The sequence below is a fragment of the Protopterus annectens genome, chromosome 5.part1 (genome assembly GCF_019279795.1).
Source record: "Protopterus annectens isolate FY-2018-M chromosome 5.part1, PAN1.0, whole genome shotgun sequence".
Taxonomy (NCBI): Eukaryota; Metazoa; Chordata; order Ceratodontiformes; family Protopteridae; genus Protopterus; species Protopterus annectens.
In genome coordinates this window covers 664,001,261-664,019,391 of record NC_056736.1, presented here as the reverse complement: position 1 = coordinate 664,019,391, position 18,131 = coordinate 664,001,261, and positions in this window count along the sequence as shown.

Below are 18,131 nucleotides of genomic sequence, written 5' to 3'. Positions count from 1 at the left end.
TAAAGGACACCCCTGTCTGGTGCCATTTGCAATCATTATCAGTTGAGAATATTGCCTGTTTATATACAAACGAGTATAAGAGCTATTATATAATGTTTTGATAATGTTGATAACGTCAAGTGGGATGTTGAAGAAGGACAATACCAAAAACAAAAATTTCCAATTTACCCGATCAAAGGCCTTACAAGCATCTAAAACCATAGCATATCTAGGGTTTCTTTCTTTTTTGGTGAGATTTATCATAGTTTCTAATGATAAGGTATTGTCCCAGATATGCCTATTAGACATAAAACCTGCTTGTTCTGGAGAAATTAAGGTATGTATAGTTTTTTTAAGTCTGTTTGCTAGAATGGCCGAAATAATTTTTATGTCCACATTCATAAGAGAGATTGGTCTATAGTTATTTAGGTTGGAGCCATCTAGAGTATTTTTAGGAATTAGTATAGTTTTAGAGTGATTAATATATAGGTCCGTAATACCGTTGTTTGAGAAATATTCATAAAGTTTAAGCAGGATGGAAGCTAGGGTAGTTTTAAATGTTTTATAAAAATCGGAAGGGTAGCCATCTGGGCCTGGAGCTTTCCCTATTTTAAGATTATCAATGGCTTCAAGAATCTCTGAAATAGCTAGCGGGGTTGAGAGGATATTTTTCTGGGACTCAGTTAGTTTTGGGAAAGTAAGGCTACTCATAAATGTTTCCATCTCAACACAGGAAGGAAGTAAGTTATTGCTAGCATAAATATCTGAATATATTTGGTGAAATAGTTGAATAATTTGTGTATCTGATTTATAAAGTGTGTTTTGATAATGAATGAATGTGATTCTAGGGGATTTAGGCGTATTCTCTATCAGTCTGGCTAGAGCTTTGGAAGGAGTTTGTATGGATTCAGAGTATCTAGAAATATATCTTAATTCTTGGAGGGAATGGTTAGATTGATGGCGATCAAAAAGTTTTTTTTGTTTAATTCGCAACTCTTTTTCGATGTCTAAGGAGTAGTTAACTAAGAGCTTATCGTCCAGAGTCTTAATCTCCGTCACTAAACTATTTTCCTGTTCTTTATTCAGTTTTGAAGGCTAGCTTTCCTGATAAAAATTCCCGTAATCACAGCTTTACATGCCGCCCATCTAATATCGAAAGGGATATCACTGTCGCAAGAGCAGAAAAGAGTTCTTTTAAAGTAAAAGTAATTTCTTCAATTACTAACTGATCTTTTAGTAAGTTGCTGTTAAGTGACCAGTTATAGTCTTTATATGCTGGGGATGAGTTTAGTGTAGAACCTATCTCTAAGACTAACCTTGAATGATCTGAAAGGAATCTAGGTTCAGTTAAAAATTTAATTTGCCTTTTAGCTAAAATATTAGATATTAGAAAAAAGTCTATATGAGACCAGGAGTGGTGGCATTTGGAAAAATAAGTGAAAAAGTTATTATTCCCAGAATCGCAATCAAATGAAACTGGGTCCATCAAATCAAAATCAAGTATTAACTCTCTCAAAGCTAGGGAATCCTGAGTATTTAGAACTTTAGCCTTACTTGAGCGGTCAGTGTTAGGGTCAATAACCATATTCCAATGTCAGCCTAAGATAAACATGTGATTTGGAAATTTAAGTAAGAAATTATAGACTTTCATGATGAATTCTTGTTGTCCTGAGCATGGACCATAGAGGTTTAGAAATACAACAGGTTTATTTAAATTATGGGATAAACATGTAATATAACACCATCTACCTTCTTGGTCAGCCCCTTTATCAACAATCATAGGTTTAAAGGAATTTTTAATAATGATCGCAACCCCCTTGGAATTATTACTAAAGCCCGATGAGATAATGTCCTTAACCCATTTTCTATTTTTTCTTTGATCCACTCTTCATTTTTCATGTGCATTTCTTGGATAAAACAAAGGTCTGACTGAGACTTGCATAGCAGATGCATTAACAAATTTTTCTTGTTTTTCTCCTGAAGCCCCCTGACATTCCAGGAAGTAATGTTTCAAACCTTATCCATGACTGAATGGGGTTGGGTTAACAACATATGAATATCTGAAGTGTAAGGTAGATAATAGAATGTAAGCTCCAGTGGAACTGCAGTGTGTGGCAATTATAAAAAATATGGCACAAAACTCACTCAATTTTATCCCCATGCCTAACCACATAACCCCTACAATTGAGAGAGAAATAAAACTATACACACTAAATGAGCATAAATTTATCATACATTTGAAATGTAAAAGAAAATCAAAATACCAACAATATTTACAAGCAATGTACATCACCAGTCTAATTCCCAAAGAAGCCATCAGAAACCCTACTTATCATATCCAAATAGCTTCCAAAAAATGTATAATAATATGTAGAAGTTGGTCAACTATATAAGATTTGACCCAATATATTAAATTGGTCAATTTCTGATTAAAGTAGTTTAATAGATTCTAAAATTAGCCACACATATTTGGTAAAAAGGGCTCAATTGGTATATAGCAAAGTTTCAGGTTGGATTCATTAGTTTAATAATATAAGTTTTCCTTGCACAACAACTAGCATATTTATAATAGAATATATCTTAGGTGTCACCAGATATAATGAATAATGGGATGAAACAATTACATAGGAAGTAATAATTCTACATAACTTAACAAAGCATATCTCCTGTCAGCAAGAGCTGTATTCCTCTTGTAGCCAAGGGTTATAAAGAGTTACCTTTAAGGCTAGTTACAAACTGGTTAGTATTAAGCATCATATGACAAGACTGACAGCAGATCAGAACAAGCAGAGCAGATCGAGGCTCCAAACCCAAAAACCCCCCCCAAAAAAAAACATATATGGGAAGGGTGACTTAAGATAAACTGTTTCGGTTCTACAGCTACACAATAGCTGTGCCGATGTAAAAAAAAAAAAAAAAAAAAATATTAACTCTCACCCTTCCCAGCAGTAAAGTCTTATTTATAACTTGTTTCTTGATCCATCGGATAGTTCAAATGCAGTCGGACTCAACAATTATCGACAGTAGTGCTTTTTAAGTTGAACATTGCGCTGTAGGACTTCAGGGGATATTCGCTAGTATACTTCCGGCTTAGGAGATGTATCAGTAAATTCCTGATCAGACTGTCACTTTCACGGATCCCCAGGACAACTGGATCTAGAAGAAATGTTCCTAGTAGAACAGGAGAACATCTGGAGCGGAATACCAATAAAGATAGGACATTTATTACCTGGAAGGTTAACTGTAGTCTTCAGAGTTGATCAGATAGGATCGGAAAGCCTCCAGTAAGTGAGAAGAAGCAGTCGGGAGCTTCAATGTATAGTCGGAGCTGAACCAAAGCACTTGACAAAAATTGAGTCCGCTTCTTTGGGTGAGGACATAGAGAATTTAATTTCTTTGTAGGTAAAGGACAAAGAGCATAGGAACTTCATTTGAAACGTAATTTTATGTGAGATAAGGTCAGCACAGTAGGGAGAAAGTTTGCGGCGTTTCTCTTTTATTTCAAGGGGTAGGTCCTGGGAGATGACAATATTTTGGTTATTCCATGTAAAGTCATTTAACTTTTTATAGGCTGAGAGAATGGTTTGCACATCTTGATGGTTAAGCATTTTGACATCAATGGGTCTTGGGACTGAATAATTTGCTGTTTCTGCAGAGCTCTGTGTGCTCTTTCAATGATGTATTTAGCTGAAGGGCTTCTCTCATGGAGTAAGTTGTCAAAGATTTGTGCAATAGTTTCAAGTAGGTGATTTGATTCGTACTTCTCAGATAAGCCCCTAATTATCAGGTTTTTCCGCCTACTTCTAGGCTTTAGATCAACAATTTTTGCTTGAATGTCATAAATCGTTTTATCTTTAGTTTTTAGTTCCTCCTTTAGGCGTTCAATTTCTATCTCATTTGTTTTGGATCTTCCTTCAACAAGTTCCAAACGGTCAGCGATTTTGTTGATTGAGGACCCGAAAGAGTTCATTTTTCCAGATAATTCTTGAATGGCCGATTGCAGAGGTAACAGGGTGCTTTTCAGCTCATCCATTTGTAGTGTTCCGTCGGCCTTCTGCTTAATCGGTTCCTTTGGCTGCTCCTGTAAGGTTTTAGATGATCTCAGTCTCTTTACCTCCTTCTCAGGTGAAGTAGATATGGCTGATAATTTAGATTTTGAAGTTTGGATTTCCATACTTTCAACTTCTTTTGGCATTATTACCTTTGTTTCACTTCTCATGGCTGCTGTCATTTATTATGGTTCTGAAAGCTTGGGCCTCTATAGATCCACGTGTACGATCGTTTTCTTTTAGTTGCTGGTTAAAAGGTGCAGAACTAAAGTACTAAACTATTAGTTTAGTATAAATTTCAGATATATTTAATCTTAGACAGATAAAAATTCAGATGTATAAGGTCTTTACCTATGGATTACTGAATTTATAAGGTTAACCTAATAAATGAAGTAGGAGCTATGAGAAGAGGGTGCTTCTCAGACGACCACCATTTTGGCTAGAGAAGACTTATTTTAAGAAGAGCATGAGCAGCCTTTTTAATTGCCTTTTTCTGAGCTTGGATACAAACCCTCAGTAGTGCTTGAACACCAGTACCAACAGCCATTTCTTCAGATGACCTAGTTAGGCTGTATCTGCTGTTGAATGTTGGCCTGCTTTACTTCTTTATGTTTTTCAGCAGCTCATCTGGAGACAAGTACTTTATAACACCAACTTTTTTCATAAAATTTAAAAAATGAAAATGGAATATAAACTACCACCTTTTAGGCAAAACCATGAACCACAAATAAAGGCATGAGGGTATCATAAATACTCTGCTACTCCTTGCATAAAAACCAGAAATGGAGCTGTGCAGTCACAAGGAGAAAACAAATCTCTCCACTCTTTTGTTGTGAAGCATGCTCATAATTGTTTTTACCTCTCATTTTGTTAAACATCATATACTCTATTATTTTTAAAGCACTAACACTACTAGAAATGAAAATAAAAAAGCAAAAACTACAATAAGAACAGAAAACAGATCACGTACACATCCAAAATGTTCATGCCTGTTAAAAAGCCATGGATTACATGAAGAACGCTATACATAAGCCAATATTTAGTGATCAATATGGACAGTAAGGCACTTGGTGGAAACAAACGAGTGTGCTTGCTTTACAAAATCTGATATAACAGGTCATTTATTACAAAAGTGCCTGTTTACTGCTGAATGTGAATCTTTCTACATTGAAATGTAAATGTTGATAATCCTGGACTGATAGCATAGTGGTTAAGAAGCAGGATTACCAACTGGTAGACATGAGTTTTAAACTTGTTTGGGGAACAACTGTTAAGCAGCAGTATCTACACAGAAGAAAGGCCTGGCAGTCTACTTTGTAATATTCCACCAGAAGCCTATGGGGCCTGCCAATAAAGTCACTATGAGTCAGTTTTGAGTTAAGGGAATCTAACTTAGTTTACTTTACATATCAATAAAAAATGAGCCAGATGTCTGTATCTGCAATGCCTGGAGCTGTACAGAACAAGTGCCAAATCTTATAATTCCTCTTTTCTTTGCACCTTCAAAATAAAAGTCTTGATTCACTGAATGCCTGATAAAAGTGTCTTTTTATGTAACATAGTCAGCAGCAAAACAGAAGAATGTTAGCAACATACAGAGGAGGTAGATTAGGTCATATATTACTGAAACTGTCTCTAATGACACTGATGAATTTAAACAAACTGAAGCTTTTGTAACTGAAGATTGCAAACTGAATACTTAGACTTCTGTAGCTCTGAAGACTGAATTAAATTGTTCTTTTTTAACTCTGTACTCAGAACTGTTCTTTCCTCTATAACAGCAGATTTAAAACAAACTGTATTGTTTTCTGTAGTTTCTGCACCTCAGAACTTGAACTGATTTCTCTCTTGAAAGTATCTCTCTTAATAGAAAACCCTATAAATTTTCCTACCCAGTTTTCTGCGTCTCCTTAACTTTGGCTCCCAAGCCTGGTACCATCTAAATAAGATATTATTGCAGGTGCCTGTCTCTGAACTGAGTGTTTTTGTATCTTTGCAAGGTCTTAACAAAATTTTCAAGTTCCACATGTCTTTATCACTGTTTTGGCCTGAATGTTATTTCACTGAGCTCATTTGCATCTTTCAATGAAACTGTATTTACCAAAGTTGCATGTAAAATGTGAATTATACAATGACCCCCCCATTAATATTCCAAAACGTGCATGCTGATTGGTCAGCATGCCCGTTGTAAATCCGACTTTTACTAATGGAAAAAGGTCCGGTCGCCCAGACTTTTTCTATTAGTATAAGTCTTTACTTTTTTTTGTGTTAGGCAGCAATGGAGAACGGAAGAGCTCCGTTGCTGTAATTTCACTATGTTAAACGAGTTTAACATAGCGAGATATCTTAAAAAAAAAGCAACGAAGCTCTTCCTTTCTCCGTTCCTTTTTTTAAAGCTGTCTCGCTGTGTTAAACTCATTTAACATAGCGAGACAGCTTTAAAAAAGGGAATGGAGATATTCCTTTCTCCGTTGCTTTTTTTAAAGATATCTCGCTATGTTAAACTTGTTTACCATAGTGACACAACTTTAAAAAAGCAATGGAGATCTTCCTTTCTCCGTTGCTTCCTCTACACACAGCTCTGATGTACTGCTTAGCATACGCATGCGCAGTACATCATAACTGCTCCAGGATACCGGACAGCTGCGGAAGGGCAGCATGGAGGCATTATACAATGCCATTATTTAGGAAAAGTAAGTATTTTTTTTCTTAAATAATGTCATTGTATAATAGCAATAACCCACTTCTGGGTATGGGTAATGCTGGATTTACCCACGGTTGTCTTTGTTTGGCCACTCGGGCTTTGCCCTCGTGACCAAACCACACCAACCGTGGATAAATCCAGCATTACTCACACCCAGGCGTGGGTTATTGCTTAAATATAGAATGAAGATATAGGCCTTCTTTAATATGGCTGCACGTCTAGGCCTATGCAAAGAGAATGCTGTATTTTTGTAGGACTTATTCTGACAAAACTGTATTTATGTGAAACCTGATCTTACACATATGTTTATTAATTAATTAATTTCTAGACTGGGTAGGTGAATTAATCCAAAGAACCTTTTCAGTCATGACCAGGGCCCATAAATGCAAGAATACAGAGCTTTCATATTGACAGTAATATTAGAATTGCTTAGGTCATACAATGGATACTACCATGTACTTGTTTTACTGTTGTATTAATTATACAGTGTAATTTTATACAATTATAACATATGGCTAAGACAAACCACGTAGCTAAAACCATATAATCAAAGTCATGGGGAAAAAGTTTATAGTTCTGACTGGACAACAAATCTTGAATAGATGTAGTAAATCATCAACTGTTATGTAGACTGAGTTAATTTACCTAACTGATTTTAAACAAGTAACATTGATTACACCACCAAGTACACTAACTAGCTTTTCTATATATAACACATTAGGCACAAGTAATTCTTTGCAGCAATGCAGCACACAAGTGAATTGGTAATGCACTGGCATTTGATTTTCTTAGTGAATAAGCACTGGAGTCTTTTAGGCTGGATCATGTGTTTGGTCAGGTACAAGCCAAAGGAAGTATTATATTAATTTATGGGTGTAGTGGGGGGGATGAGTAAATGGGATGCATAATAGCATCTCTCAACCTAGAGAATATACTCTTAGTAATCAGCTTGACTAGGTAAAAGGATTTTCTAACATCTGTAGTGACACTGAAGTTAAAACAGAGCTCTTTGTCAACAAAGGTTCCAAAGTCCCTAATGACTGTGTCAGTTTTGAGAGGGGGTGCCTTTTATGTAGTAGGTACTATGGCACTTATGTTTTCCAAAGGATACCACACTGCAGTTCTTGGAATGTAACCTTAAACCGTGATCCTGATGTCATGTGTTTGTAGTAGACAGACCCCCTTGAAGAATTCCAGATTTCTCTGGGAAGTTTATGATAGCTCTATGTTTTTAAATTTGGTTAGCCAAAGATTACGGGTACATCTTTGTCTGCTTAATTCCAGGCTTTATTCAGTTTTCTCTAGCACCTCAGACTTTTGGCCTTGGTTTGCCAGTGACCCAGCTTAGACATTGGAGGAATAAATACCAGACAGGAGCAGTCCCAGAACAGAGCCCTGTGAGACACTGTGGATTGAATGCCCCACTCTTGACTTGATGAGTTCTGCCTGTGAGCCACTTTGCAATGCAATGGGTAACATAATTAGTATACAAAGGCCTTGGCCAGATCAGTGTATGCTTTAGGAACATATTTTCCTTCATCCAGAGTCTTAGTGACTTTTTCAAAGAAGTTCAGTAGATAAAGCAGGTAGGATCTACCCAAAATGGTTTGAGTCAAGGGATTTTAGACTACAGATGTCTTTGTTTATGAGGTCTTTAATGATGCAGTCCATTGTCCTGCAGACAGGCTAGTAAGTCTTAGAGGGTTGTAGTTGCTAAGATCAAGGGTAGGGCCAATCTTACACAGGGAGAGGTCTACAGCTGTTTTCCATACCTCTGGTATGAAGCTGTGTGAGAATAAGTTTGGATGGGTTTAAGACACAGTGTTTAATAATGGCAAGAAAGCACTCTGGCACATTGTCAGGCCTCAAAGAGCTACATATTTTTTACCTCAAGGAGAGCTTTTAATACATGTTCTAGGAAGATCACAAGGTGGGGGGCAAGTAGCTTATCATGTGAGTGGAGGCTGCGGATGATGAGGGAGAAGTCTGAGCTACATTTACAGTTTAATATCTTTACTATGTCTTTAGACTTTGAGTAGGTGATATCATACCTCTCAATCTTTTAACACAAGAAATCTGGACGATGCCAAAAATAACATGGAGACAAAGGCCCAAAAAAGAGGGACACATTTTAATTATTGCTCTTATAAACTTAGAAAGTTGCTAAAATAAGTTTTGTATTAGCATGCATTTTGTGAAGAATATGAAGTCTGAAACTCAAATGTCTGTCATTATTTAGTGATATAAATCCTCACTGATTTGCCAAGAAAAAACACATCTTATGAAGAACAAATGAAAAATAGGGAAATATCTGGACTTTCTGCAAAAATCTGGACAGTTGTTAGGTGTGGGTGATTTTGTAATATATCAACATGGTGGAACACTGGGCATTTTTCCTAAAGGTACTAATATAGTTGAAGTAAGACTTATGGATGTCCTTGCTAGTGGTGGCAATTTTCAGATCAAACTTAGCCTTGGAGAATTTGATTTTATTTCTATATACTTTGTTTTTTTCTTGACTTCCATTTTAGACTGGCAATTTTTCAGTTTGTTCCTTGGTGAGAAGTTTTTTTTTTTTTTGTTATGTAGTTTTGTTTATACCAGGGGTCTGCCAGAAGGGTTCGTTCCCAAATATGGTATTGTTTATCTGACAGGTCAGGCCTGATGTCTTGATGCAGGCATTGGAATGAACATAGAAACTCTCAATATATACAGCAGTGTTGGCTACTGGGTTCTCAGCAGGGGTGGGGTTTTGAATCAAATTAGGTCATTAGCAAGTTGCAACAAGTTTCCGTCAGAAAAATTCCTAAAGGTAGTGGAGTTAGTGGTCATACTTGGGTTAGGTCCTAAATATGAAGACCATAAACTGATGGTCAGACCAACCAGTGATGGGGTAACTTTCGATGTAGAACATAATGGAACAGTGTTTGTGATAAGCAAGTCAAGCAGGTTTCACCCTCCCTCCTCTGGTAGAGGAGAGCACAATCTGGTTAAGTGAATCCCCCTTCCCCACCCGGTAGAGGAAGGCACAATCTGGTTAAGTGAATCCCCCTTCCCCACCCGGTAGAGGAAGGCACAGTCTGGTTAAGTGAGTTGTCACTGATGAAATTAGGAAGCTTTGTTCATATTTATGAGCAGTAGTACAGGTTATTCCCATTTTAGGTGGATAGTTGAAATCTCCTAGATGTTATTTAAAGGCCTTGACGTTGTTTAGATGTACTTAGTGGATAGGGCATTCTGGAAGTTGAAAGAATATGGTAGGAAGTCATAGTGATAATCACTGAGATGCAGAGGTGCATTTATTCCATCCCTATCATACTAATGTCATTACATTATCAGTTCACTTATATGCTGCTTTGTTGGCATGAATTATTTGTGCCTGTGGTGGGTTCACATGAAAAGGTCTGCCTCAGAATGTTGTCATTGTGGGTGATTATGCCGGTCTCTACAGCTAGGCTTTCAACTGCCACTTTAGTTACTAAATGGTTATGTAAGAACCTACTTTTCATTTGCTGTGAACATTACATTTTTTACATGAAGTATTTTTTTTAGTTATACTGGCAGTACAGTGTCACCCTTATGACTATATTGAGTAACAGGCTGCATCATATGATCCCCTTTCATGAAAAAAGTGTACCCCCTCTTTTTTTTTAATTCCTAAATCCACTATTGGTAAACATTATCTTCATTTACACTGGTAAAATGTGCTTCACTGAGTGCATTTCGTTACTCTATGGCAGGCAAAAGAGACCCACGTTACAGGAAGGACAATGCAGTGGATGATCTGCAGGCATTCATTGTGAAGCAGTTGTATTACAATCTAAAATATTTAAACAGGACTTGGAATTCCTAATTTTCTTATGTTTATAAGGAAGAAGTGTTTTTCTGGGAAACATTTCAGTTTCCTTGCACCATTTTATTTATTTATTAATTTTTGGCCTGACAAATGATTTTATTTTCTGTGTTATTGTAACAATCACATTTGTGACAGATGAACAGTTCTGTGACTCCAGTGATGCTAGATGACATAGAAGTAGCACACAGTATTTGGTATTTTTTATGTCTGTCCATTTTATAAACAAAAATAAGAAGTTGTGACTTTTCAACACTCAGATTCCCATCAGCAGCCATATCTCGTACAAGGGAGCCACTCCTTCACCTTATTCCTACCATCATACTATCCCATGGGCATTTTTCCAGCTATCCTTAATAATTCAAGGAATATATCAGTAATGAATTCTTAGTGGGACAACTGTCCACAGAAAGGACAAAATGTTGCTGACCACTGGCAATCAGTCATATAAGTACTTCCGATATAGCAAATCAAACCCAAGAAAATCTAAAGGTCTTACTGCTCAATGTTAGGAGTCTAAACAAAAAACTCCACTCTCTAAAGCTCTCTTTACCCTAGAGAATGCTGAAGTCTGTGCTGACACTGAAACATGGTTTGCCACGGACAGCACACCAACAGTGTAAGATTGTAATGCCTTCCATACATTTAGGCCAGCTACTTCAGGCAGGGACTAAAGGTAGAGGTGTCTCTATTTACATAAAAAATAAATATACTTCCAGGCTAGTCAAACAGGACAATGCACTTGAGATGATCCATATTCAAATCACCATAGGCAAAATCCAATACCACTTCCTTGCAAGCTATGGGTCCCCATCTATGACCCAGGAATCCCATTACATGTATTTAAACTTATTAGAAACACTAAACATCCAACCCAATACCATATTCATGGGTGACCTTAATTACCCCACTATTAACTGAGAATCCTATATGACACCAAACACACTGACTCAGAGATTCCTGGATTTTGTAAACACAAATTTCTCGGATCAGATAGTCAGTACACCAGGCAGGGGTGCAACAATACTGGATCTGGTCCTCACTAATATGGGAGACTGCTGCACACTTCCTACTGTAGTGCCTTTCCTGGTAATGTCAGACCACAAAATGGTCTCCTTTGAAGTAAAAATAAAACCTGGGCCCCCAGATAAACCTGGAATATTCAGTAACTATTCTAAGGCTAGCCTATTGCTAGTAAGTGAGAACCTAGCAAAATGTCAAGTCCCCATAAACCCTGAGGACACTGCTGCCTATGCAGAACTATTCATAGAAACCCTGTACAAACATGTTAATAGCTGCATAAAGGCAGCTGTACCCACCAGGAAGACATACAGAACTAACTCAAAAGAACAAGCCACCCTGGTTGAACCACAAAATCAATAGGCGGTATAACAGGAGGAAGAAAATCATGGCAAAAATTAGGAGGTGCAGCACCCAGCAGGATAAAAGCACTTTCATCAAAGTAAACAAACAACTCAGATGACAAATAAAGTCTACCAAAACCAAAATTGAGGTATGTTTGGCCTCCCAGACCAAGGACAACCACAAAGCATTCTTTAGCTATGTCTGCAACCTCAAAGGCAGTACACAGTTGTGTGCAGAGTTCATTGTAAATGGAGCCACCTATACTGAGCCAGAAGATATAGCAAACCTCCTGGCTGATAAATTCAGCTCCAACTTTACCCCTTTCTCCCTCTCAACCTTCCCTCAGGAAATATCATGAAATATAGGTCCCCCTACTATCACTAGGGAACAGACCCTTACTGCTTTCTCTAACACCAAGAACACTGCATCAGTGGGCCCAGACAGTATCCCAGGATGTCTTCTAAATAGTATGAAACATGACCTATCAGGGCCTCTGTAGTTACTATTTAACTGTAGCCTCCAAACAGGCTTCATGCCTCATGAATGAAGAAAGGCAACAGTCATCCCTCTGCACAAAGGTGGGCCACCTACAGACCCTGGAAACTACAGACCCATAAGTCTCACTAGTCTTTTATGTAAAGCCAAGGAAAGAATTATCAGTGAGATGATCAGTAGATATATAGTAAACCTCCTGACACTGGACCCAACCCAGTTTGGTTTCGTCAAGGGCAGACCATGCCTACTAAATGTGGTGGACTTCTTTGAGAAGGACACCAAAACAATGGATGAGGGCAAAATCATTCACACTGCCTATCCTGACCTAGCCAAGGCATTTGACACAATATCCCACTCGGACATTGTTGACAAACTCAAGAGGTTAGGTACACACCCGTATGTCACCCAGTGGATAACTACCTGGCTCACTGACAGGACCCAGGAAGATAAAATTGGGGAGTCCACCTCTACAAAGAGGCCAGTCACAAGTGGAGTCCTTCAGGTATCAGTTCTTGGACTACTCCTTTTTGGCATTTACTTCTCAGAAGTCAAGGCCAGTGTCAGTGGTCTCTGGCTGACTAAATTTGCAGATGATTGCAAATTAGGACCTGTCATTGAATCTCACACTGACACAATTGCTCTCCAGAAGGGGCTGACACAGGCAAACAACTGGTGTCAGAGCCATCAACTAAAACTAAATGCCAAGAAATGCATAATAGTATCCTTTGGGAAGTCATCCATCCCTAGTAACTATCATATAGTCGGGGACTTAGGGACACACATAGATAGTAATCTAGCCTTTGACCATTACGTGTCTACAGTGGTGAGGAAATCATTCTATGTTGCACAACTTATAAACAAAGGTATGGCATCTAAGTCCAAGGAAGTCATTGTTCTACTGTATTTGTCATTCATCAGACCTATCATTGGATACAATGCCCCTTTTGGTACGTACCTACCCAGGCATATCCAACAATTGGAACATTCATAAAGATTCCTCACTAAAAGAATACAGGGCTTAAGTAAAATGTCCTTTGCAGACCACCTCAAGGCTCTATCCCTGTATTCTGTCTTCTACAGGCTTTTGAGGGGATACAGGCCACTGTCAGACCCTACTCTGATGGACCTCCTGCATATCCACAAAACAAACAGTACCAGAATTACCCATTCTAAAGACGTAAACCTTGCCTGTGATATAAATACGACCTGCTGGAGAGATAGGTATGTATCCCAGAGACTACCCTGTTCATGGAACAGACTCCCCAGCCATGTGAAGCAAAATTCCTCCCAAACCCAGTTCAAGTGCAACTTGGACAATTGGATGGGTAACCAGAAATTCATCCCTGGTTTGGCACCTATGTCTCTAATGGACACAGGTAACCTGCAAGTGGTTCATCTCCCAGGCCCATGCTTACACTTATCAAGGGTATCAGAACTTGTTAGAGATTTGGGATGCATGGCTAGGCTTAAAAAGGCCCTTGTGGTCATTGGCCTAGTAAACACCTATGAACCTATGAAGGGCACTCAGGATGTGCTTTTCTGTGATTTCCAAATTATGGGGAATAGCTTAAGTTGTTGATGATTGCTACACAGTGAACTGATGCCTATTTTGTTCACACAGTTCTGTCAGAGTTGTGTTTTGAAGTGCCTCTAATCAAATCCCAGCTGTCATTTGATAAGTAATTACATGTTTCCTTTAGATAATGGCACATGAATGAATGTCTAGCCAATTACATGGTCTGTGGGTCAGAACATGAGTTGTGTGCAGCCCAGAAAAAAAGGTACAAGCACTGTGTGGATGTGCTTAATGTAAACCAATACTTTAAAGGAGGTAGTCAGACAAGCGACACACAGAAGCTGTCTTACTGGTGTGGTGGATGCTTACTGCTGTGTGGCATCATGTGACCCAGTTGAGAATAGGGTAAGAATGGTGCCAGGTGCATATGTACAGGTGCAAATGTGCTTTCATGCCACCCTTTGTATATGTGTATATGTGGGGATTTACAGCATGCAGTGCTGAGGGTAGCAGTGTGTCAGAAGCATGCAGCAATGTACACATACAAGTTTCTATTGTACCATATAGACATCAACAGCCAGATCTGTGGCATCGTGCACTGCATCTTATTTTCAAGAATGGCCAGCAGGCTTTTAACATGGATTGCTTTGTCCATCTGCTGCTTAATCACCTGCACCAGTGTCTTTGCCCTTAGAAAATCGACTGCATATTCCACTCATAGCTTGGGTCGGTGTTCATCTTTATGATGTGGATGACCATGAAGTTGACGTTTCTTGCGGCATTCTTACGTCTGGCTACAGTTCAGTCACTGACACTTAAGTGGATTTTGATGTTTGGTCATATGATATTGATCAGACAAGATTAGGCATGTTGGTATTGTGTGAAAAGACCATAGATCCCTAGCACCTTGATGTTACCTTCCTCATACAACAGCAATATGATTGTTAATTTGCTTCCCTCAGTAGTAACCATACATATGTACATATAAAAGTGCATGTTACTGAGTGATAAATACAGTGACCACTGTCATGTCTATTTTATGACTTTTTATGGCAGACCCCCATATTTTACCTCAGTCACTGATCTTTTGGGCTTAGCTATGGGAAACTTTCTGGTATGTATGTATCTAGCTGTCAGTCTGTGCATGTCTCCTTAGTACAAGAATTCTAGACAAAACCAAAAATAACAAAGTCTAGTATTCAGGGACAAATTTTAAATATTGCTCCTATAAACTTTGAAAGCTGTTAAAATAACAAGGTTTGTATTATAATGCATTTTCTGAAGGATATGAAGTCTCAAATTCAAATATTTATCTTTATTTAGTGACTTTAATCCTCAATATATTTCCAGAAATGCATACATTTTATGAGGAACAGACCAAAAATATGATGCAAAAATCTGGACATTCTGTGAAATTATGGACATTTGAGAAGTACGGCTTGTGCTGTTGTATTCAGTGCACTTCAAAGAATGCTTGAGGCCAAACCATCCTCTTTTATAATAGCTGGGAAAGAGAAAGGTGTTCGTGGTTAAGTAAGATAATCATCATATCAAAGATATAGGTAATGGTCAGAGAAGATTTTCCAGGCAATTATCATTTACTGGCAGTATGTGTCTTTATGTTTTGTGATATTCGTCATGGACTGGGATGCAAATTTATTAGCTAGGTACAGTTACATGGCATTAAGCATACGAACAGATAGACACATTTTGGGTAATGAATATTTTTATACTTTGACAGGAAAGAATTGTCACAGTGCAATGCATTTATATAATCTCTGTAGTTAAAAATAATAGTAATATAATAATAATAATCATTTCCAACAACCTCCTCACTTCTTTAACCTCTGCTCCTTCTATCATCATATTCAAAAATTCTCTCAAAGTGCACCTAATGAATAAATGGTTATGCCCATGCATCACATAACAACCCACATTTCATTTTATAAACAAATAAACAGCTGGTTACATTTCTAACTATCTACTGCAGACATCACGAATCTACTGCAAATCTATAATTGTAATAAGTTATTTCTCTACGCCCTCTTTCAAGACTTGTTTCAGTATAATACCTCAGTATCTTGTTCTGTGATGTGTAACATATAATTGTAATATGTTGTTTCTCTATGCTTTCTTTTAGACCTGTTGTATCAAGATAATACCTCAGTATGCTGCGCTGATGGTGTAATTTATGAGTAACATGCTGTTCTCCATTTTAATATCTATGTATGCTCTATGCTTCTTTTGCAGTATGTAGCATTTTGTATCATGCTGACTTTATTATAACTTGATGGAGCTTTTCTCCCCCGGCCTCCGATGTAAATGGACATGTGTCCAGTCGGACTGTTCCAGCAAACAAATGTAAAATAAACTAAATAAAATAAAATAAATCATCATAATAATAGAAACAACATATTCAGAACCCTGCCTTTTGATGACTTTGGGTGGTATTCATAGTCCAGAGGTCTGTACCTGTGCAGCAGTTATCTGCAAAGAGCATGGCTATGTCTATATGCAAATAAACTGAGCATAGGTTATTTGTAATGTCTATGGCAGTGCAAAAGCCTCTGTGAGGGAACACTTACTTTGTAAAACTGCTTAAATTGGATGAAATAATGGTTTAGGTATTTGGAAATGGATATGTTACAGTGGAAATTTTGTTCAATCTTTTAATTTTTTGACAGTTGCTGAACACATCTGCACACAAGCCTGCATGGACTAATGGCAGGATGTTAAGGGAAATGTTAAAAATCTAAATGGTGTTACATATTGCCTAAGGGCATGTCCTTATGTAGACTCCCTGACTGCTTCATTAAAGGGTGTAAAAGGGGAAGATAGGATAGATGGAAAAGGGGAAGAGAGCATACAAGGGACACAGAGAAGCAAGATATAAAGAGGGTTGTGCTGGAAGCAATGAGAAGAGGGGTAGTATATTTTTGGTGGGGGATAGAATCCCCCATTTTTCAAAAATTTTTTTTACATAAGAGAAATATTTGGGAAGGAAATAAGTTAGAGGGTGTTACAGGGAGGATTAGAGAAGAAGGGAGATGAAGAGGAGTTGTACAAAAGGTATACCCCAGTTCACAGGCCCTCAAATATTTATATTGCCTGATGATGGTGCAGTGAAAGTCCCATATATTATGGGAAGAGGCCTGCAATTGCTTGGTGGTCAGAGCCGACTGAGGCAGTGAGCCTTGTACCCACTGTAGAAGATCTTGCATGGGCCAAAGTTTCCTTTCCACTACCCAGTCCACCAGGGTCAGATTCAGCAATAGTTGAGCTTGGCAGCTGCCTAGGGCCTGATGCTGGCTTGAGGGCCTGGCTACAGCATAAATATAAAGAAAGAAAGAAAGAAGTAAAGTTTTCTTGTTGCTTCTGTTGCTTTAAGTCATTATACTGAGTTGCATCTGCATGCATGCATCCTATTGCTTTAAAATTTTCAAGTCATGCACTAATACAAAGCAACTTGATTTCACAGCTGAGCATTTTAAATTGCAGTTTGTAACTTCAGCAGCATTATGTGTACAAACTACTACAGGAGCGAGAAATTGGCTGAACTTGCATATTATATGGACTACAGCAATGAGAAATCAGCCAGAAATTTAACTTGTGTCAGTATTATGGACACAGTCATACAAACTACAAGCAGCAACATTATGGATGGGAACTTGCAGGTATGCATGAACATAGTGTGTGTGTGTGTGTGTGTGTGTGTGTGTGTGTGTGTGTGTGTGTGTGTGTGTGTGTGTGTGTGTGTGTGTGTGTGTGTGTGTGTGTGTGTGTGTGTGTGTGTGTGTGTGTGTGTGTGTGTGTGTATGTGTGTGTGTGTATGTGTGTGTGTGTGTGTGTGTGTGTGTGTATGTGTGTGAGTTTGAGTAATACCCTAGTTAGAAATAGCAGTTTAGTTAATTAAGTGACTTACTCAGTTCAAATGCTGTACCTTAGTTGCAGGAGTCAAGAGCTTTAATCTTCTACACCAACAGCTCGATTCTTTGGTAAATCACTGAGGATTACAGTTATAGGTTCATAGGTAGGTACTAGGCTATCAGCCCTGGGGCCTATACAAGCCCAGCCAAAAAGGTACCCTGGCTTTTGCCACCCAAGAAAATTATTTTCCTGTGCCACTGTCGAGCAGAGCCACAGAGGTGATCCCCGGGGTGAATGTCCTAT